The sequence below is a fragment of the Rhodnius prolixus genome, unplaced genomic scaffold (genome assembly GCF_049639745.1).
Source record: "Rhodnius prolixus isolate KJV_2025 unplaced genomic scaffold, Rpr scaffold_34, whole genome shotgun sequence".
Classification (NCBI taxonomy): domain Eukaryota; kingdom Metazoa; phylum Arthropoda; class Insecta; order Hemiptera; family Reduviidae; genus Rhodnius; species Rhodnius prolixus.
Window position 1 is genome coordinate 637,374 of NW_027411619.1, and position 25,776 is coordinate 663,149.

The 25,776-nt window shown below is 39.0% G+C and overlaps 2 protein-coding genes across 2 annotated transcripts in view; both read right to left on the reverse strand.

Moving 5' to 3' along the window:
- The window catches only part of LOC141457603 (uncharacterized), a gene marked incomplete at its 3' end in the record, with an annotated part of 667,626 nt that overhangs the window by 451,747 nt on the left and 190,103 nt on the right, over nt 1–25,776 (reverse strand). The gene's annotated exons all lie outside the window — the stretch shown is intronic.
- Nucleotides 1–25,776, reverse strand: part of LOC141457600 (uncharacterized) — a 189,861-nt gene that overhangs the window by 126,828 nt on the left and 37,257 nt on the right. The window lies entirely within an intron of this gene.

Genomic DNA, 25,776 nt, shown 5'->3' on the forward strand with positions numbered 1-25,776 from the left:
AAAAATAGATGTTGGCCGATTCTCCACCCTGGCCGACATTCACGCTAAGGATCACAAAAATCGATCGAGCCGTTTCGGAGGAGTTCAAGTTCGAACACCGTGACACGAGAATTTTATATATTAGATTATTCTATAGAAAATTTGGAACTCTAAATGCTTTCTTATAAATCCAAGTTTCAGTAAAACACAAAATATCAAAGTTAGAAACTATTGATTGCAAAGAGCTATCATGATGATGTACTGTATTCCAACCATTAATATTTTGAAAAATAATAGACGGGAAAGTAAATTTATTTGAACCAAAACCAGTATTAGGGGAATTATTTAACTCATTTACCTCAATTGTTTAGAGAAACAATTGGACGTAGAGTTAACATTTTGTAAAGAAACCGTTGCAATATGTTTCCTGTTATTAATCTTATAATTACTTAAATTTTTACACTCTGCTACACTTGAAGGTCCAGGGTTTTCTGATGTTTCCTTAAAAAAGGTTGTAGAGAGCCAGATCCAGATGATTTACTGGTTCTTATCTTCCTCTACTTTTTAATCTGAGCCTTAGTCGGAGACAATGGAAGAGATGAGTCAGTTTCCGGTTCGTCAAATTCAGAAGTAAGTTCCATTTGTGAATCAGAAAACCTGAAGAAGTCATCCTTACATCTGATTCTGATAGCAGGCGATTTATCATCAATGCGTACTAAAAGTCTGTTGTTTCTGAACCATACGTATTTTAGTTTATTAATACGCTGATATTGCTTGGCTTCCTTCAGAAGAGTGTAGAAATACGGGAACAGTAATTCATTAATATTGAATAATAGTAGAGGGGGGAGGCAACAGTTTTAAATAAGTTCTAGAAAATTCAAATTTAATTAAGTCAAAGTAGGATCAGGAGTGGGGAACACCACCAACATTTGAAATACCTTTAACGACAAAATACTCCAGTTTATTTTACAAAATAAATGAACAATTAATGACAAGTATAATTCTATTAAAACTGGTTAATTGTGATTTACTGAATAAAAGAACAATTGTTGATACACCCAAGACGATTGACACTGTTTAATTCTATTTTACAAATAAAAGAATGATTGATAATGCGTACAAGACTGTTATACGCAGTTCCTTCTTTAATACGGGCACTGTTTCAAAGGAATACAATTGTAGGTAATATAAGTGTACCAGGCTGTGTACATGGAATTACTTTTGTACATTACAATACCCTACTGGCATGAGGGCATAAATAGGATACAGAGAATATGAGAACCCCAGACGGGGTTAGCCTATAGTTCTTCTTAATGATAATTATACAAAACTTACATACATTTATCTCATCAAGGGTACAATGTCTTACTGGCATGAGGGCATAAATAGGATACGGAGAATATGAGAACCCCAGACGGGGGTAGCCTATAGTTCTTCTTAATGATAATTATACAAAACTTACATACATTTATCTCATCAAGGTTAAAATGTCTTAAAACCATTAGGTTTAAATATCCCTTCAACTGCGTACAATGTTGTAGACACAAAACACAGACAGAATGTTAAAAACGTTTTTTGGACGCCACAAGATGGCCACACAACTTGTTGCTTCACTCCCAACATACATTCAAAGATGTGTCGTCACAAGGGGGGCACATCGCCTGCATCGCACCAACCCCCACTCCCTGCACACCAATACTGCCAACCAAGGGCCGACGCTGATAAACATTCTGACCCAGGGGGGCCGCACCCAGTGCGGGGACCAAACATCCTCCCCCGCAGTGGACTCGCCAGAGTTCCACTCACTGAGTTGGCAGGGGGCATAGCTTCCGGATGGGACGACTGATGATTCCTGACGGGGTCCTCACGTCGGCCACTCTTGCCACTTCATCTCGTCCGTAGTGTAGTTTGGCGATCCGACCAATCGTCCACTGCAAGGGGAGAAGGTTGTCGTCTATGATGGTGACTATCTGGCCTTCTGTCGCCGGGAGAGAGGGTGAATGCCATTTCAGCATGGCTTGTTGATCCAGTAGGTACTCTCGATGCCATCGCTTCCAGAACTGGCCGACAGTCCATGGCCCATTTAGATCTAAGGGCGGTGCGCGATGTCAAGGACTCACTAGTGGGTAGGGCTGTCATTGGTCGCATTATTAGAAAATGACCTGGAGTCAGAACCTGGAGATCATCTGGCGAGGATGACACAGCCGTAAGTGGTCGGGAGTTCAAGATGGCTTCAATTTGACACAGGATGGTAAGGAAGCACTCCATAGTAGGCTCCTGTGTGCCTAACGTGACCTCAGTAGTCTTTTGGCTGATTTAACAGCAGCTTCCCATAAGCCTCCAAAATGTGGTGCTCTAGGCGGAATGAAGTGCCACTCAATGCCTCTTCTGGTAGACTCTCTCAGAATGGCCTCCTGAGAATGGGCGTCGCTTAATAGGGTGAATACTTGTTGGAGTTTTCTTTTGGCCCCGACAAAGTTAGTGCCATTATCTGACCAAATGTGGCTGGGCACACCTCTCCTGGCAACGAAGCGGTTTAAGGCAGCCAATAATGCCTGCGTCGCGAGGTCTGTGACCAACTCCAGGTGTATGGCCTTGGTGGAGAAGCAGACGAAAATAGCCAGGTAAGACTGAAGAACCTTGGCTGAACGGAGGGAAGCAATTTTTACACTGAAGGGGCCTGCATAGTCTATCCCAGTAGTGGTGAAGAGTGGTGAATCGCTAGTTCTTCCCTCTGGCAGTTGACCCATCGACGGATTGAAAGATGTTGGCTTGATGCTGAAACACTTGTTACAAGCTGACAATTGGCGACGAACTACATTTTTACCATTGACGATCCAATATCGACTTCGCAGAAATGCGTGAGTGGCAGTGGGCCCTACATGAAGATTGGAGATGTGGGCATCCTGGATAATCAGGGCTGTCAAGGGGTGTTGCGAAGGCAACAAGGCAGGGTGTTTGCTAACTTCAGGAAGATTGGCTAGGCTTAGCCTTCCTCCAACTCGTAACACTCCGTCAGTGTGTAAAAACAGGCCTAAGGTTTTAACTAGGCGCAATTTAGGTCGAGGGGACTGGGTATCTTGGATTTCTTCTATGAACGAGTGTTGCTGCGCTCGAATAATCAAGGCGTGCAAGGCTTCATTACGTTCTTTGACCTTTAAAGGACCTGACATGTGATGGGCTGAATTTCTGGCATTATGGGCAAATCTCAAGCACCAGGCTACTATTTTTATAAGTGTATACAAACTGGAAAACTTAGACTCCAATTCCTCGGGGCAGGAGGCTGCGATCGATACATTAAGAGCCTGGGAGCGAATTTCTGCTCCTACAATCGGGTCTGACAAATCTGCATTTACTTGTCCTAGGGGCCATGACTCTGGATTTAATATTAGCCAAGGAGGGCCTTCCCACCAAAAGTGGTGGTTTACTAACTCCTGGGGACGTAGCCCGCGAGAGGCACAATCAGCAGGGTTCTGCGAGGAGGGGACGTGAAACCATTGGGAAGCGGGTACCTTTTCTAAAATGGCAGCCACTCTATTGCCTACGAATACCTTCCAGTGTGGTGGGGGGGGGGGGTAGCTGTTATCCATGCAAGAGCTATGGTGGAATCGGAGAAGGCGAAAATATTTGGAGAGGGTATCTGAGGGAAGAGAAGACTGACTTTGTGAAGGGTGAGAGCCAGGAGATGAGCGGCACAAAGCTCCAGACGTGGGAGCGTAACAGGTTTCATTGGAGCCATTCTGGCTTTGGACATGACCAAGCTGATGACTGGTTCTTCAGATAATGCCACAAGATACACAACCGCCGCGTACGCCCGTTCTGATGCATCAGCAAAACCAATTAAATATAACTTAGGAATAGACGAAGACACGAATCTAGGGATACGGATATTTGAGAGTTCCGGAAGGGTGACAGCGAACTGAGACCACTCCTTGGTAATGGATGCAGGCAAAGAGTCATCCCAGTTAAAGGAGGCTTGACAAACCATTCGGAATATCGCATGAGCAAAAACTGTTATTGGAATTAGCCATCCCAACGGATCAAAAACCTTGGCAATCTGGCTAGCAAGCTGTCTTTTTGTTTGAATCTTGGGGACTGAACGAATCAAAAAGTGAAAATAGTCTTGTGAGGGATTCCAACAGAGGCCAAGAATTTTTAATTGCGACTCCTCGTCGTTTTCTAGACATACAGAGGTCATGGCTGGGAGAAGATGGTCAGGGGGTATTTTATCTAATAGTCGAGAATGATTAGATGCCCATTTTCTGAGCTCGATTTGAGCTTGGCTTAGTAATCTTATGAGTTGATCTCTCGATTTCAGGGCCGCTTCTAGAGTAGGGCCTCCTCCGGAAATGTCATCGACATAAGTACGATCCTTGAGGATCTCTGCTGCTTGAGGAAAGGAGTTCTGCGAAGTGAGGGCTAACTCTTGTAGCACGCGACATGCTAGATAGGGCGCTGACGTGGTTCCATACGTGACAGTACACAGTCTGTACTCCTGAACCGGTTGACTGGTATCGAAGCGCCAAAGGATACGTAATAGGTCTCTATCTTCAGGGGGGTGTAATATCTGGCGAAACATTTGACGAATATCGGCTGTAAATACCCACCTGTCAGCTCTGAACGTGGTAACGACCTTCCAGATGTCAAGCTGTAATCTAGGTCCAGGGAGCAAGAGTTCATTGAGTGAGATGCCTGAGGAGGACTTTTGGGATGCGTTAAAGACGACTCTGATTTTTTCCGGGGGATCATCTAGACGGTGCACTGCATGGTGAGGAATGTAATATGCAATTTGACCTGACTTAAGAGGAGGGGCCAGCTCCATATGTTTAGATTCTAAGTAGTCTTTCAAAAATTCGACATAGGGAGTACGAAGATGTGGGGACTTGACATGGCGATTTTCAGTTTGGAGAAGGCGCCTTAGAGCGATTTTTCTAGTTTCTCCTAGACAGCAAGGACTGGTTTTAAGTGGCAAAGCCACAGAGAAGCGACCATTGGGGAGTCGAAAACATGACTTAGAGAAGCACTCTTCTGCCTTTAATTCCTCTGGAGTAAGAGGTGAAACCTCAGACACTTCCTCTAGGGCAAACATCCTCTCCAAGAGACGGGACAAAACCTGGTCAGGGGGGTGCTGAATTGGTTGGGAGGCTTTTCCAGAACTGAGGCGGAGTACTGTAGGTTGAATTGAGATTACCGACACAGGGTTGACTATTGGAAAATCAACGGGTTGGATAGCAACTTCCGAGGGAGAAACTTCCGCAGAAGTTATGGTAGGAGGAAGAATTTCAGGGTCAGGAGGGGTAGGAGTTTGTAGCGGACGCCTTGTTCTGGTTAAACGTTGTGGTTTAGGAGGAGGAAATTGACTAGCTTCAAACGGGCGAATGTGTTCTTGAGGTTTGGCTTCTTCTGAGGAAGTTGATAAAATTTGAGCGGAGGATACAGATCGACTGGGTAAGCTTGGCTGATCCGACTCCATGACAACTCCAGGGTCATCACAAAGGGCAATTGGCTCAGACTCAGACTTGCAAAGAGGGGTTTCAGTCGAAGGCTTGTTTTCTGGGGTAGACTGGTTAAGACTGGTAGACTGGGCTGCCAAATGACCATACTTGTGCTTGAACAAAATTTTATAATAGGTCCGGTAGAGCTTGGAATCGGACCTGCTGTCCTGGATGGAAGAGTCAAAACGAACCCTTCTCATGGGGAGACTTCTCAAGGGACCAGACATGATCCAGCCAAGAGTTGTCAATCTTGCGTTGGGAGAACCATTTTGGGAACGGATCATCTGACTGAGATCAATGGCGTCAAATACCGAGGCTGAAAAGACTACATCTACTGGGCTAGGTTCATTAAAGGTTGGGTCAGCTAAAGGTTTATCTATTAGATGCGGCCAAACCTTGACCGGAAAATAGGAGGATGGTGCATCTGGGACAGTCTTGGTAACTACGCGGAAGGGGATTTTAAGTTGGAAGAAAGGGGGGCTTTCTCTTAAATTGGTAGAAACCTGACCCACAACTTGAGTGGCGATATTGCCTCCTATTCCTCGAATTCCGCCTGACATGGGGCTGCAAGTCAATCTACTTTCCTTGGCGAATGACTTAGACATCAAATTTATCTCACTGCCTGAATCCAGCAGGGCACGAGCGCGATACCACTGGCCATCTCCTCCAAGGAGATACACCAGGGCAGTGGGGGAGACTGACATGTCAGAAGGGAAGGACTTGACTATGGACTTACGTGGAACCTTTGCTAGATGACACAAACGGCAGTGTCTGCGACGGCAGAGAGCAAAGGTGGACATTGGAGGGGTATCGCGCCTGCCAAAAACCTATAATTCTGGCGGGGGGGGGGTGCCGGATGTCGGCCAAAGTAAGTTACAGGATGCACGGGAGGTAATTCGTCGGACGAGGAAGACGACGAGGGTCGAGACTCAGAGTCCCTGGCCTTGCCTAGAGGGAGAAGAGTCTCAAAGGAACTAGTGGTAGGCGGGGATTCAGGTAAGTCCTGGTAATGTACCCTTTTGGGAGATCTGGTTCTTGAGGGTCGAGAGGTCTGCAGGGACATCAATGGGGGAATTCCAGGAGTACTGGCTCCTTTCTGACTAAGGCTGGCCGATGGTGGAGGGGGTGCAATGAGGTGTGATGCTCTCCATGACATTTCGCGCACCCAAACTGGCAGGGGCATCGGGACACAGAGTGATAAATGGAAAGACAGTTAACACATAATTTTTTCTCCACCACAAAATTCCATTTATCACTCACCGACATATTTAGGTATTTAGTACACTCAGAGAGGCGGTGTAAATCCCCGCAAAGGTAGCATTGGAAGGACGAAGAGGTTGAGGAAGCTGAGGCACGGGAAGTGGAAGGAGTCATTTTCCGGACTGGTGAGGATGGGGGCGATGGTCTTCTAGGAGGACGGGGCACAAATCTCACAGATTTGGGGAGTGCACAACTCCGGTCCCAGTCTCCCGTACAGGGGAAACAACGCGAGGTTGAGGAGTAGGAGGAGGAGAAACTTGACTAGGAGTAGGCTGGCCTACGGAGACAGGTTCTGATCGACCAAGGGTCAATTTCGGTGCAAATCTGTCTTCTTGGTCTTTGAGAAAATCAAGCACCTGGGCACTGGTGGGTAGTACATCAAATGAACCCAAATACCTTTTCCTAAATTCCTCTTGGAGGGCAGGGGAGAGGACGGAGAGAATGACATGACATAACAGGAAGTCGAGTGGGTGCGGGATTTCTAAAGAGTCCAGCATAATCTGTCGGCGCGACAGCCACGCGATGCAGGTTCTATACTGGGATCCGCTCCCGGAAATTGCAGGAAGGTCTCCAAGGTGGCACTGGCGAGGCGGAGCCTTCCTTCATACCGGGAGTCGAGCATCTCCCAGGCATGACGGTAGCCCTCCTCAGAAGATGTGGCGTTTTGAATGAAGGATAAGGGGGGCCTCGTAGTGAAGATCTGAGCGCTTCGAGGCGCCTGACAGCACATAAGGACAACTTATGGATATCGGATTTAAAAGTCGACTTGAAAGCTTTATAGCGAAGGACATCACCCTCGAAGGGGGTTATAATGGGAATGATCAACTCCTGGAGCTGTCGCCGAGCTAGCTCAATGACCGAGTTCTCAGTCCCTGGAGCCGGGGGACCTTTGACTTGGCGGGGTGGAGTGAGGTACGGGGGTTGCTGCTAATAAGGGCAATACAATAGCGAGCTGAGCTGACTCCGCTAGCTCGTGGCTTTCCGACAAAGACAGGGCAAGAGGGCCACTGACATCAGGGGGCAAGTCACGCAACCACTCCCATGCTTCCCTGTCCACAGTCTGGGACAGCGTGGAAAACATGGAAGAGTAATTGCGACCCAGCTCCAAGGCCTCAGGGGAACTAAGGGGTAACTCCCGGACACTTCTGGTACATTGGTCCAGTCTGGCGACTAGATGCTTGCACCTGACTACGTGCACATTGGAGTCATAGTCTGACGGAAACGGGACTCGGGGAGTTTCCTCCAACGCCGGAGGACTGGTGGAAGCTGGAGTGAGAGGAGGGGTGACTTCATTTTGTTCTTCCATTTAAGAGGAGAGGGTTTGAAGAGGGTTAAACAACAAGGGCCCACAATGAAGCTAAGAGAAATAAAAAAAAAAACAATAACAATTGTACCAACGGACGTTGATGAAGATACCTGCAATGAAACGGATACAATACAAAAATGAGTACAATAATTAAAGTATTTTTAAGAGGAATTGACAGTTTCCTCAACAGAGGCAGCCCAAACAAGTAACTATTAAAAGAATACACAAAGCACAATGTGCTATCTAAATTACAATAATAGTATGCACTATTGATAGCATAGAAACAATTGCAATAAGACAAAAAATATGCAATTCAAAACATCAAACTTACACGCTATACATTAAACCAAAACATAAACGAACAAACAAATATCGACTAACTTGTGCCATGCACAACACCAAGAGGTGACAATCAACAAGAATTTTTTTTTTTAAATTAAAATTCACTTAAAAGTACTTTTTCAATTTTTTTTTTATTAACTATATTTAAAGGTATCTCAAATGATTCCCGGGTTTCGGCACCATGAATAATAGTCAGTGAGAGGGGGGGGGGCAACAGTTTTAAATAAGTTCTAGAAAATTCAAATTTAATTAAATCAAAGTAGGATCAGGAGTGGGGGACACCACCAACATTTGAAATACCTTTAACGACAAAATACTCAAGTTTATTTTACAAAATAAATGAACAATTAATGACAAGTACAATTCTATTAAAACTGGTTAATTGTGATTTACTGAATAAAAGACAATTGTTGATACACCCAAGACGATTGACACTGTTTAATTCTATTTTACAAATAAAAGAATGATTGATAATGCGTACAAGACTGTTATACGCAGTTCCTTCTTTAATACGGGCACTGTTTCAAAGGAATACAATTGTAGGTAATATAAGTGTACCAGGCTGTGTACATGGAATTACTTTTGTACATTACAATACCCTACTGGCATGAGGGCATAAATAGGATACAGAGAATATGAGAACCCCAGACGGGGTTAGCCTATAGTTCTTCTTAATGATAATTATACAAAACTTACATACATTTATCTCATCAAGGGTACAATGTCTTACTGGCATGAGGGCATAAATAGGATACGGAGAATATGAGAACCCCAGACGGGGGTAGCCTATAGTTCTTCTTAATGATAATTATACAAAACTTACATACATTTATCTCATCAAGGGTACAATGTCTTAAAACCATTAGGTTTAAATATCCCTTCAACTACGTACAATGTTGTAGACACAAAACACAGACAGAATGTTAAAAACGTTTTTTGGACGCCACAAGATGGCCACACAACTTGTTGCTTCACTCCCAACATACATTCAAAGATGTGTCGTCACAAGGGGGGCACATAGCCTGCATCGCACCAACCCCCACTCCCTGCACACCAATACTGCCAACCAAGGGCCGACGCTGATAAACATACTGACCCAGGGGGGCCGCACCCAGTGCGGAGACCAAACATCTATATATCCTTGAATTGCCGCCACTAGTAAATAAACGAGAAACTAGTTTTTCCCTATACAATTTCTAAAAATTCACTCCTATCTCTCTCATTGATAAATTTCAAAATAATAGTTGGAGGAAAATTTGTATTCATTTTATTAAATCTAGAAATCAGTCTGAAACAATTAGAGAATTTATTCGTATTAAAATCAAATTCTATTACTTAAATTTTCTTGTAGCATTACGTTAATATCAATAATATCTTTGTTATCAAGTTGGCTTGTTTTTTTCTTTAAAGAAGCATTTTCTGAGCGGTATTTCTCTAAATTAGCCTCCAAATTAGAAGTAACCTGCTTAAAGTCATCTTTTATTTATTTAAGTTCCTTTTTAATATCAAATGTTTTAAGTTCTAAATCTTTTGTAATCATATCTAATTTTGACAAAATGGCACTGATACCCCTGCAGTTGACAGTTAAACTATCACCACAATTTGATTGGCTAGATTCTTTAGCCCCACCACTATTCATGATAACTATAACGACTTACCAGTTTCTCAAAAATGTAATTTATTTTCAATAAATAATCCAAAAAAAAATTTCTAAATCCAGTTTATTTCGTCACCTTGATAACCACTGAATCAAACTGAGTTAATTAATACAAAAATTACTCACTAATAAACAATTAGAACTAATTAAAAACAGCACTAAAGTCTAGAGCACAGTACCATGTCCAAGTAACAACTCATTTTTTTTTTTTTTTTTTTTTTATGTATATATTAAGTTGCTTCTCATATGCTTATTCAATCCATAATAGCACCTATTGGCCAACATACTCCTTTTTATTTCTAGGGATACATCGTTATCCCTAGAGATTAAGGTTCCGAGGTATACGAGTATGAATGAATATATAACTAGTTACGTAAATTACTAATTTCAAATCTCCGCCTTTAACAAATTGCACGTCTACATTTAACCCACCGGAAGCTATGTTACTAGAAGGACATGGTTCTAATCATTAATGCGAACCTCACTTCTCTGACTAGGCAGGTCGTAAACACGTTTCGGACCAAAACCTTTAACTCCCGACGCGACTGTGGAAATTATGTCATTAATTACCAGTTCGTCGGTTACTTTCCAAAGAGACATTTAGTACAAATTTTTTGTTTAACGTGATATTTACAATAACAGAACGAGTTGCACTTATGCATTTGACATTTCCGAACAAACGAGTGTAAGACAGGTGAATCTAAAGGATCCGTAACCGAGCACAAATATACGAATAAAATCAGCAATCTTTTTAAAGCAATCATATTCTTGCGTCAAATTTTCCGTACCTACCTTTAGGAAATAAATGCGGAAATGTTAAATAATCTAAATTTTTATCAAAAACCGACACGTAATCTCCCTTCATTTGCTGCATTTGATACGATTCGATTTCGCTCGTTTCAACTGCACTGAAATCGGATGAAGGGATTGAAAAGTATAAAATCCTGTTTTATAAAAAGTTCTACTATCTACTTTTTTATAGAAGCCCCAGATACATCCTTAAATTACGTATGTTACCTATATTTCCGTTAATATTCGGTAACAATTTTACATTTAGATTTATTTTCGCATATAACGGGTTAATTTCTTTTAAATTCGGCAATCGCTTAGAAAATTTTATTCGCTCTCACTAAATCTCGCCATATGACTCGGTTTCGTGTAAGTACGCCATTAACAAGAACAACCTTCATGTTTTTGTGGCAGTTCGTTCGGAAGTAGGTCCACGTTTTTCTGCAGAGGGAGGGGTAAATAAGTGTCGCGAACCTTTAACCCTTTCAGTTTTTCGCTTACCGCAATTTTACCTTTTTTCGGCTGGAGACGAATAATACATTGAAACTATTTAACTAATTGGGTCAGCATCGTTTCGAAAATATTCAGTCATTCTTCTGGCACGGGATCTACTTCTAAACAGTTATACGTGGCGCGTCCGGGAATACAATTTCGATTCAATTTTGTGCACAGTATGTACAAATTTTAAGACCGCCACGGTGAATTTCATAATACTTTTTATTAACGTAAACAATGTTAGCCCGCCATGGTTGGTTATTATTTTGAAAATTATTGAAATCTTTTAGCTCCTCGTCATAAATTAACATACGCAACACGCGCAAAAGTGTTCCTGAAAAAAAGTTACGCTCCTTTTTAAAGAAGACAAGTTTCTCTTGTCAAATATTGATTTCCTTAGTGCCGCAACCAGTAGAAGGTACATACTTTTTAATTATATTGGTGTCGATTTTTTAATTCATTACCGGACCGTAAAATTGAATCGACATTATTTGCTTTATTTATACACGATGTACCTCGATTAATTTTGAAACGTAGGTTACGCATAATGTAAATCTGCCTTTTAATGTTTCTAAAGGCGGTGTGATGGACCGATAATTCCGAAAGAAGTTGTAAAAGTGTTGAAAAATCTTTGAAAGGCTAAATAAGACCTTCCTAGGCAAAGACAATATTTGGAGGAGCAAAAGGAGAATAATGGGAGACAGATAGATAGATCAGTGTGGTGGACGCCACAGCCACTCAAAATACCTCTGCAAATAACACTGTTTTATTTCAAACCTAACTCTTATTGTTTACCTACGTTATAATTGATTATTAATAACAAAAATATTTACAAACTTACAATCAACTTGCCTGGCAAATTCAAGAGGATCATGATCCAATATACCAATGAAGTTATTAAATACACTTCCTGACAAATGACAAAACTTAAAGGAGAACAAATTTCAACTGACAATTAGGTTAGATACAAAGTCCAGACGGACAATAAGGTTTAGCTAAACCAAGTGACGCTATTGAACATTTTACTCAAAACCGACCAACGCAATAGGACACTAACACCAAACAACATCCACTTCCTTTTTTCAGTCAAGGACAACTTGACTGACTTGGTCACGTACGCCACAGTCCCTCCTCCTTCCAGACCTCCAATGCAGCCAACCGACAATTGCGACAAAATTAAATTTCAGACAAGGAGGGCCGCACCTCCTTGCGAGGATCAAACATCCTCCCCCGCAGTGGACTCTGATTTTTGAGAGGGCACAGCTTCCTGACAGGGCGGTTGATGACTCTGGACGCAGTCTTCACCTCGGCCACCCTGGCCACGTTATCTCGGCCATAATGCAGTTTGGTGATCCGGCCTAAGGACCATTGCAACGGAGGAAGGTTGTCGTCCATAATGGCCACCACTTGTCCTTCTGCCGCTGGGAAGGACGGTGAATGCCACATGTGCATGGCTTGCTGCTCAAGGAGGTACTCCTTGTGCCACCTCTTCCAGAACTGGTTGACTGTAAATTGTGCCATGGTCCATTTGGAACGGAGCGCTGTGCGGGAAGTTAATGAACCGTCGGTAGGAAGGGCAGTCATTGGTCGCATAATAAGAAAATGACCTGGCGTCAGCACTTGTAAGTCATCTGGCGAAGATGAAACGGCTGTGAGTGGCCGGGTATTTAAGATGGCCTCCACTTGGCAAATAATTGTGAGGAAACACTCCATGGTTGGTTCTTGTAGGCCCAGGGTCACCTTTAGCAAACGCTTTGTACACTTGACAGCGGCCTCCCATAATCCTCCAAAGTGTGGCGCTCTAGGCGGTATAAAATGCCATTCCACACCTCTTCTGCCGGACTCTATGGCCTCCTGGGTCTGACTATCATTCAGTAGGGCAGATATCTCCTTAAGTTTTCTGGTCGCACCTACGAAATTTGTGCCATTGTCTGACCATATGTGGCTAGGCACGCCTCGCCTAACGATGAAACGATTCAAGGCAGCCAGAAAAGCCTGAGTAGTGAGGTCGGTAACCAATTCCAAATGAATGGCTTTGGTCGAAAAGCAGATGAAGATGACGAGGTAGCATTGGAGGACCTTGGCGGACCGTAGTGACGCAATTTTCACATTGAAGGGACCTGCGTAGTCAATGCCAGTAGTCGTGAAGGGTGGTGAGGCACTGGCTCTTCCTTCTGGCAGTTGGCCCATGATGGGATTGAAAGGTGATGGTTTAATGCTAAAACATTTATTACAAGATGACAATTGCCGTCGAACCACATTTTTTCCATTAGTAATCCAGTATCGGTTTCGAAGAAAGGCGTGGGTGGCAGTAGGGCCTACATGAAGATTAAAGATGTGGGCATCCTGTATAACCAAGGAAGTAAAGGGGTGTTGCGGGGGCAACAAGGCAGGGTGCTTCTGAGACTCTGGGATGCCGGCCACTCTTAATCTCCCTCCAACTCGCAACACTCCATCAGTGTGCAAAAATAGGCCTAAGGTTTTGACTAGGCGTAGTCTAGGCCTGGGGGATTGAGCGTCTTCAATTTCCTCAGAAAGCGAGTGCTGCTGGGCTCAGACAATTAGAACTCGCAGGGCTTCGCTGCGTTCCTTCACATTCAATGGACCTGACATCCGATGTATTGGATTTCGAACATTGTGCGCAAATCGCAAGCACCAGGCCATTACGTTTTGCAGCGTGTACAGATTGGAGAATTTAGCCTCCAATTCCTCAGGACAGGACATTACACCTGACACATTAAGTGCCTGGGAGCGAATTTCTGCTCCTACGATGGGGTCAGACAAATAGGCACTCACTTGCCCAAGGGGCCATAACGTTCGGTCTAATTTCAGCCAATGGGGGCCTTCCCACCATAACTGGTGGCTTACCAGCTCTTGGGGTCGTAGTCCACGTGAGGCACAGTCAGCGGGATTTTGTGAGGAGGAACCGTGGAACCATTGGGAGGCAGACACCTTTTCCAAAATAGCAGCCACTCTATTACCCACGAACACCTTCCAATGCGGAGGTGGTGTATCTGTGATCCAAGTCAGGGCAATAGTGGAATCAGAAAATGCTAGGATATTTTGGATGGCTATCTGAGGGAACAGCAAACTGACTTTATGAATCGTAAGGGCAAGTAGGTGGGCCGCACAAAGCTCCAGTCGGGGAAGCGTGACTGGTTTCATTGGGGCCATTCTGGCTTTAGACATGACTAAGCTAATGACAGTGTCCTCAGACTGGGACACAAGGTAGACCACGGCTGCATAGGCTCGCTCAGAAGCATCAGCGAAACCCACTAGATAACACTTAGGATTGGGTAAGGACAAAAATCTGGGTATGTGAATTTTGGACAGATCAGGTAATGAGACAGCAAACTGAGCTCATCCCTGAACGATTGATGAAGGCAAGGGGTCATCCCAATCAAAGGAGGCTTGGCAGACTATTCTAAATATTGCTCGGGCAAAAACTGTTATGGGAATTAGCCATCCCAAGGGGTCAAAAACTTTGGCAATCTGACTGACTAATTGTCTTTTAGTTTGGAAATTAGGAACGGAATGGATCAAAAAATGGAAGTAACCCTGAGAAGGGTTCCAACAAAGTCCAAGAATTTTCAATTGTGACTCCTCATCGTTTTCTAAGCAGACTGAGAACATGGTCGGAAGCAGATGTTCAGAGGGTATTTTATCTAATGATTGCGGGTGATTTGATGCCCACTTCCTAAGTTCAATTTGAGCTTGACTCAATGACTTGATTAATTGATCTCTAGATTGCAATGCTGCTTCTATGGTAGTACCTCCCCCAGAAATGTCATCGACGTAGGTGCGGTCGCGTAATAATAATAATAATATTACTTTATTTAAACAAACAGAACAAAACTATACTCATGAACAAAATCAAACCAGTAATGTACAGCATGGAACTAGTCCGTCTGCTGGAGGTCTACGTAAAAACAAAATATTGATTCTTATTATTATACCAAAGCAATATACAATATAATTAGAATATAATACAAGGTAGAACATAATACGAATAGATTAATAAATACTCAACGAAGACAAAATAAAATTAAATGTCTAATAAATTATAATAACTGAACAGAAAAAGAAATCTGAGATTAAAACAAAATAAAATTACTACCTCGGGCTGACTATAAACAGTAAAAGAAATATAAATATCTTGCAATATGAAGTGGCGAAAAAAAATACAAATAAAAATAAATAAATAAAAAATAAATAAATAATAGTAATAAATAAAATTAAATAAGTAAATGAATAAAATAAAATAATAAAAGGATAATATCAAATATAAATCAATAGTTGAACTCCAAAACCAGCTGATAACGATAGTGCCAAGCGTGTCGGGCAAATTTAATTAAATTTTTAAAATTATTACTAAGCTGGTCAATAAATTGGCTTTTCGTAAAGGAGGCTGAGTTCATCTGCAACCGACGAATCTCTGCAAGTATGGTGCACTCGGCTATGAAGTGCACAATATCCTCTTTAACACGCGCATTACATAACGAGCAAATTACCACCTCCCTCGTCCATATTGGAGCACCATTGAGATACAATAAATCCCCTCTGATCTTAAAAAGCCACCTTAGCTCAGTCAATGACAGACCCTGAGCTAAACATATCAACGTTAGTAGAGTAAAATGGAGGCTTTTGGCTCAGTAAAGATGGCGGACTAGGATGAAGTAGGGGTGGCGGGTGCAGTTTATTCCTGCTCTATCCTTCTCTCCACACTCTTAAGGTGCATCTTTCTCTTCTCTCCACACTCTTATGGTACATCTTTCTTTTCTCTTCTCTCCACACTATTAAGGTACATCTCTCTCTCTCTCTCTCTCGCCCATCCATATTAGTTAAAACTAAATAATAGTTGATTTGAATTGTGAAAATAAAATACTTAAATGGGTGAATAACCTGAAAAATCTCAACTAGCCTGCGTGAACATGCTCAAACTCTCTCTCTCTCTCTCTCTCTCTCTCGGTTAGTTTTTCTTGCTGCAGACATCAACTACTTATATAATTCTCATCAAGTGTAGAAGCGGTATAGTCCCACACATTCTCTACTTAGAGAGGGACCGGTTTTAAAAGACTATATTAAAACTGTCCGGTAGGACAGTTGTATAAGGGTTGATAGTCAAAAACTGCACGAAAAAGTGTAACGTTGAAAAACACCCAAATTTGACAATTTTTTTCTCTTTTTCTATAAAAGATAAAATTCCCAAATTTTCTTTAAATTATAGGGCAAGTCCTCCTTTATAACTGTAATTTTTTTGTCAAAACCCAGATTTAATATATTACGAGAAAAAAGTTACTGAAAATGAGCAAAAACGGCATTTTCAAAAATTGGTCTTGTTCTTGTTGTTGTTGTTGTTGTTGTTCTTCTTCTTCTTCTTGTTGTTACCTTTTTTGTAAACAACGTAGCGCCTAAACGCGTGAACCGATTTTCATGAATGAGGTGTCATTCGTTTCGGAAATTTATGTAGATGTGCCTTTTGGGGGTCTCGACGCTGTACGTCAGATGGGGGAGGAGTTAGCCCCATATATGTGAGGCCCCTTCTTAAAATTATTATTACTAATAACTCTGAAAATGTTAACCCGATTTTAATAAAATTTGGCAGGATGAAAAGATTAGGGCACTCCTACGTAACATTTAAACGACGTTCTGCTCTTACTCTTATTAGGGGGAAGTATGGTAATCGTTTCAAATTATCGAAACGTGAACCGATTTTCATGAATGAAGTGTCATTCGAATCGAAATTTTGTACAGATTTGCACTTTAAAAGTCTCGTCGCTAGGACTCATAAGGAGGGGAGTTTGCCCCACCCAAGTAAGGCCTTTTCTAAAACTATTATTACCAATATTTCTATTACGCTTAGTTCGATTTGGATAAAATTTACCACGAAGAAGTGGTTAAAGCTCCTCTACGTGGCTGTGAAGTGCTCTTACACCTACTAAGAGGAAGTACTGCAATCGTTAAAATTATCAATGAGTGAACCTATTTACATCAATGAATTCGATTCAAAATATTTGCCTTTTAGGGAGAAGTACTGTAATCGCAGTTTATTTTTCTTACTCCTCTTAAAAGGAAGTACTGAAATCGCTTTTTAATTTTGCTATTTACGTACAAATACCTTCCTATTTTATTCAAAACGCTTTCTCTAAAAAATTGTTATTGAGGATGGTTTGGAGGACCGCAAATATAATCATTCTTTAAAAAGATCGCTCCAGTGGTAGTTACGGTTCGGATTTAACACCTTTTTTGGTTATAATGGTAGAATTTATTATTCCAAATTTTAATAAAATCTGTAAAGCAGATATGTAACTTTGCAAAACAGATAAAAAGGAAAATCTATCCAAAAAGCACAAAAATCTCCTTAACAAAAACTTACAGTTTAAAATGTTAAGTATAAGGGTTGATTAAACGCCAAAAGGTACACAAATCAGCAAGTACCCAACATTTCATTAATACTTCATTAATATTTAAGTAATTTTACTGCATTAAATTTCATTAATATTTTTTTGAATTTATTAGAGGTCACAGACCCTTATGCTGGCCAGTTCATTCATATTTTTTTTTTTTATTGATTTAAATCGCGTCAACATCTGAGGTTATTGGCGCCCGGAGTTTTTTTCAGTGGACTGCCGGCCTCCGGACAGTGTTCTCTCGTTACAGACAACACTGTCCATCACCGACCAGTGAGCTGTAAGAAGCTCTTAGGAAGAGAAAATCTAAGGGTCAGCAGCTGGATTCGAACCCGGAACCTCCACGTGGGAATCCAATACGCTAACCGCATAGCTAATCCCTTCCCTTAGTTCATTCATAATATTTTATTTTTTGTTATAATTATGATAAAATGTATATTATATCTTCGTAATTAAATAGGTACTTTATTATAGCTTTATTCCAAATTATTCTTCTGATTTATCTTTATTAGGCCCTTTATTCTGAGTAGTCACATATACATGCATGTTAAAATAGAAAAAGACAAAGTTAGAGTCGGCTACTGTTTAAATTTGAATCACGGATTTTAAACAATATTTCGGTCTAGAATTCTTCTTACCGAAGTATTTGTGAGTACAAATAACGCATAGGTAATATCCAGTAAATTATTCAACAATAATTATTCATTTCTCAATTGTAATTTAAAATGTAGTCCCTCTAATTTTACTTATAGTAGGTAAAATACTGGTATAATTAGATGTCATAAAAATATGCATATCTTATATTCCAAATATATAACACTGTGGTAAGAATACCTAGATTGAGAATTGAAGAAAACTATTATTTACTATAAAGCCAGATTAATTATTACCTATTATTAAAAACGCTTGACTACTAAATAAAGTAACAATTGCTTTATACGAATTACGAACTTAAACTTGTTATAACAGATCAAAACCAGAACTTAGTGGATTTTAGTGGAGAAACAATTACCATCAGATTGCATCTAAAGAAAAATGGGTATTGATTTTCGAAAGTATAAAATGGATTACGCTGAAGTGAAATTAACTAGTATTCAACGGTCACCTTACCGAGCGTTAACACCATCAAATATTTACTTCCTACAAAGTATAGGACTTTTGATTAAACCAAAATGGAAGAAATACTAAATGTGGATAAAAAAAAGTGAGTTTTGAGGAGAGAATAACGAACTTTGAGTTTCACTCTCATCAGCCTTACAATCAATCATTAGAAAATTCTGACGAAATAATAATTGCAGTTCAACAGCAAGACATCTACACTGTTCCACCCAAGAGTTTTCTCTACATTCAAGGACAACTGGTCCAAGAAGGAGTAGCATCTATAGATCCAAGTGTATTGAGTTTAGTGAGAAATGGATTTTTGTTTTTGTTTGACGAAATCAAGTATCAGTTGAATGGTGTATTAATTGACCATGTTCGGAATCCTGGAACTGTTAGTACTATAAAAAATTATGCATCTCTTAGCCCAGACAAGGCATTAGGATTAGAAATGAGTGGTTGGATGATGCCTGCTGAATATGTGAAATTGGCAAATGAAAAAGGCAATTTTGATGCTTGTATCCCCCTAGACATTGTAATGGGTTTCTTCGAAGATTACAATCAAATAATTCTACAAGGAAAACATGAATTAATTCTACATCGCAGCAGAACAGATAATGATTGTGTAAGGGTCATAGGGGATCGTTAAGGCATCTATTAAACTGAAGTCTATACAATGGAAAATGCCTTACGTTAAGGTTTCTGACGAACAAAAGTTAAAATTTTTAAATTTCATCAACAAAGGAAAAACGGTTCATATGGCATTCCGTACATGGGATTTAATAGAATATCCTTCTCTACCAGTAACAAAGAAGCATACTTGGGCAGTGAAAACTACAACAAATTTGGAAAAACCACGATATGTCATAATTGCATTTCAAACAAACAAAAAGAATAATATACAATGTGAAATGTCTCAGTTCAATCATTGTAATATATCAAATGTTAAATTGCATTTAAATTCTGAGGTTTATCCTTATGATGATCTTAACATAGACTTCTCCAAGAATCACTTTTCAATTTTATACCATATGTATCAAAAAATTTCAAATGAGTTATTATGCGAAGGAAAATGAACCTATTTTAAGCTAAGAACAATTCAGGGATGAAGCTCCTATTATTGTAATAGACTGGAGTTTGAGTGTAACTTTGATAGAGTGAACATCTACTTGTTGATTTTTAGCTTTCTTTTTTAAATAAAGTTAGTTTCTAAGGTGTCTAGTGTGATAAAATTTGGTATAAAGATAGTACTCGTGTTGTTGGGTAATCTGGTGAGATTTCATACAATTTTATCGAACAGTTCTCGTTTAATTTGAGTGAGAAGAACTATTAAATTAATATAAGTTTAGTGCTGTTTGACAAAATTTGGTTTGTGGGCGGGGCCAAGCGGGGATATATTTTTGTGTATTATCAGACGTATTGGTTGGAATGTATACCCTTTGAACTGTAGTCAAAATATTATCATTTACTCAGGTAATATCTTACTGATCTTTCTCATTCAACTATTTCTGTTTTAAAAAACAATTTAAAGTCGTAAAAAAAAAGAAAAAAAAAAAAGAAAAATTATTATTATTATTATTTTTTTTTTAAATATACCCATTTTACTATTCAGTAATTAGTTTTACTCTGAAATAATATCAGTCATGGACAAAATTATGGAGGCTCTAAACTCATTAAAGATGAAAATTGAAGAAAATTCAAAGAAATCTGATGACATAAAAAGTTTGGTTACCGATACAAATAATAAAATTGAGGCAATGCAAAGTGAAATGAAATCACTAAAGGAGGATAATTCTGAATTAAGAAAAACTAATAAACGGCTGATTGGTGAAATAAGAATGCTGGAGAGAGAGGTCAGACGGAAGAATTTAGTACTTTTTGGTTTAGATGTAGACACTGTTGACAAGAATATTGCCTTACAGGAAATTTTAAAAATATTTAATACTAAACTGGAAGTTACTTGTTCAGAAAATGATATAACATTTATACGTACGCTTGGTAACAAGCCTAACAAACCACCTTTTTTGATTCGGTTCGAATCAGAGAAAAAGAGAAATGAAATCTTTTATAAGAGATTGAATTTAAAAGGAGAACATTTGTTTCTTTCTGAAGATTATTCAAAAATAATTAGGGAAGAGAGAAGCGTTCTTTATAAGTTTTATAAACAGGGAAGAGAAGAGGGAAAGAACATCAAAATGGGCTACAATTATATTGTTCTAAATGGGAAAAGATTATACTACGATGATATATTAAGTTCTAATCGCACACCTACTTCTTCAAAGAAGAAGCAGACTCCAAGAAGAAGGAAAATGGTGAGAAAAAGAAGCAGTGATAAAGAAGCAGGGGAAACATCCCAGACTGATGATTCCAACCGTCCTTCCACACCAATACTTTCCCAACTTGACCAGTAGTTGGGTACGGTGAAGACTCAGAAGAAACAAAAAACTTCCAATAGGCCTGCTGTTTCGGAATAGCAACTAGAGGAACTTCCGGCAAAAGAAGACTTTCGGCGACATCTGGCTCATCCTCAAAACTTCTCTTGTAGAAACTCTGATTCAGCTCAAACCGAGTCTAAAAGTAAAGGTATTAATTATAATTGTGTGTTTTGGAATATTGGAGGGTTTAAGAAATTGTACGACTTAGATTCAGAAACTATAGATTTTCTTACTCGCAACGAGATTATTTGTTTCTCTGAAACCTTTATTAGTCATGATAGTTTAGTTGTACCAAATTGGCTTAATAATTACATATACTTTATGAGGAAAGCTGTTAAAATTAATATAAGGGGTAGAGCTAGTGGTGGCCTGATTACCTTTATAAAGAAAGATTACTTTCAACAGGTAACAATGTTATATGCTAATGATTTGGGTCTGTTTATTAGAGTTAGCACTGAAGTATTTTCTATTACAATAGGCAATATTTACTGGAAACCAGACTTGGAATCCGACGATTGTATAAAACATTTAGAGGAAGCTATAGCATGTATTAGAAGTTCTAAAAGTAGTGATTCTATAATTTTAGGAGGGGACTGGAATGCTAGAATAGGGCAACTTAATCAACATTCTGATGAATTATTTGAAGGTAGTAACCTTAAGGGATACAGAGATTCATTAGATACTGTGTGTAATGTTAGAGGCAGAAAATTGGTAGAATGCATGGAAAACGAAGGGCTATTTGTTTTGAATGGTAGAACTAGGAGTGATTGCCCGGCTCAGTATACCGATAATATTTATAGTGGCTCTAGTATTGTTGATACATTATGGGTCTCACCTTGTCTTATTAATCACATCAGTGATATGGAAATAGTTGCCCTGCCAGAATTATCTACCCACCTTCCTGTACTACTGCATTTAAAAAATATTGCTGGCTTGCCTGCGTCAAGTGATGAAAATATTGGTCCAGTCTTAGGGGAGAAAATCTACCTAAATATGAATGAAGTAAATGTGACTAAATACTTATTCCTACTCTCACAATGTCGCCATATTTATTTTAACTCATCTGATACTAATAGTTTATTCATGAATCTATTACAATGTTTTAAGTCATGCGCTTTGGAAGCAAATTTAATTAAAATCAGAAAAAATCCTGTAAAAAAAAACCATTAAAGATAAAGTGTGGTACAACGGGGAGTGTAAGTCTGCAAAAAAGCTCGTTAGGAATTCACATCGACAATTAAAATTGAACAATTATTCTGAAGAATATTATTTAGAGTTTATTAAAAGTAGAAAACATTATAAAAAAACTATTGAAAAGGTTAAAGAGTCTTATTTTTCATGTTTACTAAATGTTCTTGCTAAAGTGAGGGATTCCAAACAATTTTGGTCTGCGGTAAAAAAAATTAAAAAGTTTAATTTTCAAGAGAGCTCACTTAGTATTGCAAGTTTTGTAGAATACTATAATAATTTTTATACCCCAAAAGTTTTGATCTGTGAATTTAGCTTTAATATTATTAATTCATATCTAGATAGTGATATATCACTGGAGGAGCTGCAAACTGTTATCGGAAACTGCAAGCTAGGAAAAGCTCCTGGGTCAGATGGTTTATCGTATGAGTTTTATAAGTTGATGCCACCGGAGTGGGAACATTATCTTTTAAACCTCTTCAACTGTATTCTTCATTCAGAAATAATTCCTGAAAAATGGACAGAAATTTTGATGTTTCATTTATTCAAAAAAGGAGATAAAAAAGATCCGAGCTGTTACAGGGGTATAGCCTTAATAAATACCATCATGAAGTTATTCACTTCTATTTTGGCCACACGTATAATGAACTGGGCAAATCAAAATTGTATCATACCAGAAGAGCAAAATGGATTCAGGCCTGGTAGAGGGTGTGTGGATAATCTGTTTATTCTCACTTCTGCTATCGGTATAGGCTTGAGGCTCAAGAGACGCTAGTATACGCAGCCTTTATAGATTTTCAAAAGGCATTTGACTCTCTAGATTACGTGAAACTTTGGCCAAAATTAAATAATTTGGGGTTGAGCTCAAAAATAATAAAAATTTTAATGAATGTTTATGATAAAGCCCATATTATATTGAAAGATGAAACAACCAATTTCACTATTAACGTCACTCAAGGGGTGCTGCAGGGTGATTCATTGAGCCCGCTTTTATTCTCACTATTTGTAAGTGATCTGGTTTCTTTTTTTAAAGAGCATGGCAGTTTGGGTATCGGTCAGAGTGGAGATCTTGATCTGGTGGCTCTCCTCTATGCGGACGATTTAGTTCTTGTAGATGACAGTTGGACGGGCATGAATAATAAATTACAATTATTATCTGATTACTGCAATTCTAATTCTTTAGTTGTTAATATTGCCAAAACTAATATCGTCCCGTTCAGGAGAGGCGGTAGACTGAGGACCAATAGAGCATTCTATTTTAATAATTCTAAAATCAGTATTGCAAAAAGCGTGAATTACTTAGGCGTCAGGTTCTCATCTTCAGGTGTATTCTCCTTGGCCGCTGAGGAATTTGTAAGGAAAGCAAAACTAGCCTCGTTTAAAGTTAAAGAAATTCTTGTATCCTCTAAATCTGACGCTTGGGAGACTAAATGTGAGCTTTACAGAGCGATGGCCAGTTCAGTCTTCTTATATTCTTCAGAGATTTAGACTCCTTTATATACCGATAAAATAGAATCCGTTCCGTTGCAATATTTTAAATCAATTTTCAATTGGCCTCTTCATACTCCTAACTATATTGTGCGCCTGGAAACAGGATGTTTTCATGTCGAGGTGGAGGTTCTTAAAAGAATGATTAGCTGGTGGGCGAAGATTTTAAATATGAGTAATGAGCGACTCCCTAGAATATGTTTGGAAAAGTTGAAGTATTTGGATAATCTCTGCAACAATGACATAAGATTCAACTGGTTTTCGCAATTAAAAAATAAATTATTTACAATTGGTGCTAACTATGTTCTTAATATTTCAGACCCTAATTTAGTCCATCGCGAAATTTCAAACATAGTTGAAAAAATTAGAAACCACAAGGTATCCATAGATATAAATTCTGTTATGAATTCAAATTTCAGTCCATCCTACAGAAAAATAAGCAATTTAGGATTTGGAGAGCCTTATCTAAAATTTAGAACTAATATTTCAAAACAAAAAGTAATTAGCCATATAAGAGTCGCCAAATTTAATTTCTGCAGACCGCTCTGTAAAGGAAAGCTCTATATATTTGATGGTGAACAACGTTGCAACCTTTGTGACGAACGCTCGCCGGATGATATTCGTCATTTCTTGCTCTCTTGTGCCCACTTGCCATTACTAGAAATAGATTCCTCACTAGCTACATAGATAGTAATGTAAGTTTGGATGAAAATGTTTCTAATTTACTGTTTATTGATAATGCGGACAAAATGGATAATGTTTATTTTTTTGTAATGTCAGGCCTATCTATTAAATTCTAAATTTTTAATCCAAAAATTTTTTGTATTTTTTTTTATTTTTTTTTTTATTTTTACATAAGCAGAATGTCAATTGAATTTTATTATTTTAATTGAAATTTGAAAAAGATAAATTTATTACTATTATTATTTTATTTTGTTTTAAAGAGCATATAATATATTTTATTATATTATAAATTTATATATATATTTTTTTTTTTATTTTGTATTTATTTTTAAGAAATGTATTCTGTTTTGTCACTCAACTCCATTTGTATGAGGAATTCTCCAAAACAAAATAAATAAATTATTTATTTTATTATATTTATTTTGTAATAGACTGTTCTCGTCAGTCTGAGGCAATTAGATCATCTTCAGTTGACATTAGAATAGAATTGGAAGCATCAGAAACTTTTAAACCAGATACAACAGCCTACGCTTTAATTTTTCATGATTCATTAGTTGAATATAATCCACTGACAGGTTTAGTTAGAAGAATTTAATTGGTTAGAGTGGGGGAAAGAATCATATAAGTGTAGAGCTGTACACGGTTAGATATTCAATGTTATCAAAGCGATGATCCTACTTTCATCGTAAAGGAGCTGGCAATTGTTGACGTCACCGGTCAACAGAAACATTGGTTGTTCAAACCGCCCTCATATGGAAACCCGTACTCACCTCCCAATAGATGGGTGTACAGATACCTACATGGAATCAATTGGGAAGATGGCGACATAGATTATTCTGAATTTGACAATGTTTTAAAGGATGGAACTAAAAACTACACCTACCTCTATGTAAAAGGAGTTGAAAAGAGCAAGTTCTTGGGGGATATTTTGGAAAAAACTGTGTATAATCTTCAAGATTTTGGATGCCCCAGCTTAAAACAACTTTGCAAACAGCATTATTCAACCAAATGTGACTATCATTGCGGAACTAAATATAACTGTGCTTTGCACTTTAGTAAAATATTAGTGCATTGGCTGCTGAACAACTACTCCAAAGTTGATTTTACTAATTTTAGTGTTCGGGAGAAATCTTTCAGCGGGTGGAAATCA